Raw genomic sequence first — 1,078 nt, 5'->3', positions numbered from 1 at the left:
GCTCGCCGCATCGCAGCTCGCCGTCGTCCGCTCCCCGCCGCACCATCAAGCAAGTCCGGTTGGCCTCCGCCGCCCCTTCCTATTCCCGAACAGATCCGGCTGCGTCCACACCTCGCCTCAACGGGCACGACGCCATCGCCACCGTCCTCTCCATCGCTGAACCTTCCTCGACCTCGTCGCCTCCTCCCCTGCGTCTCGTCGTCCTCGACCTCCACCCCGCGCCCACTGCCCCGCGCCCTACAACCCCTCGTGAGGCCCCCCTCCTTCTCCTCTGCCTTGCTCCCGCCGCGCATCGGGCGTGCTCACGGCCGCGGCCTCGTCCCACGTTGCGCCTCGCGCCCGCCTACGCCGCGCTGGCGCCCCTGTCCCCGTGCGCCGCGCTGCCTCGTCCCTGCTGTGCCTGTAGGCCGCGCGCGCCCGGGCGTGCCCGCGCCCTGCGGCCTCCCGCGACGTGCTCCTCTGCCGCCGTACTCGGCCTACTGCTGTGGCCTCGGGCACGAGCGCCCAAACCCAGCGCCCGCCCCGTTAACCATCGCCCGACCTGCATAGGCCCCTAGGGCCAATGACAAGTGGGGCCCCGCCCTTGAGTGTTTTAGAATAAAAAAATAAATAAAAAAATATAATTAGAAAACTAAAATAATAATTAATTAATTATGTAATTAATTAATTAACTTATTTAATCATGTTTAAATTAACCTAATAATAGATTACCCTAAATTAAATACTGTTAATTAACCTAAGTCTATGACCATGGGTACCCACTGGTCAAATTGATGAGTCAACGGTCAATGCTGACCAGGATGTTGACTTTGGCTGGCCCCACTAGTCAGCCTCTGCTAACTGGGTAGTTGACCAAGTCAACAGGGCCACTGGTCAGCCACACAAGCCCATATGTGGGTACACTTCTGTGTACCCATAGCAATTTAACATTTAATTTTCGAATTAAAATAATTTAGAAATTGTTTAAAACTTAGGAAAATTAATATAAAATAAACCGTAGCTCAGATGAAAAAACTTTGTACATGAAAGTTGCTCAGAACGACGAGACAAATCCGGATACGCAGCCTGTTCGTCTGCC

The sequence above is a fragment of the Triticum dicoccoides genome, chromosome 7A (genome assembly GCF_002162155.2).
Source record: "Triticum dicoccoides isolate Atlit2015 ecotype Zavitan chromosome 7A, WEW_v2.0, whole genome shotgun sequence".
Classification (NCBI taxonomy): domain Eukaryota; kingdom Viridiplantae; phylum Streptophyta; class Magnoliopsida; order Poales; family Poaceae; genus Triticum; species Triticum dicoccoides.
This window is presented reverse-complemented; position numbering follows the sequence as displayed.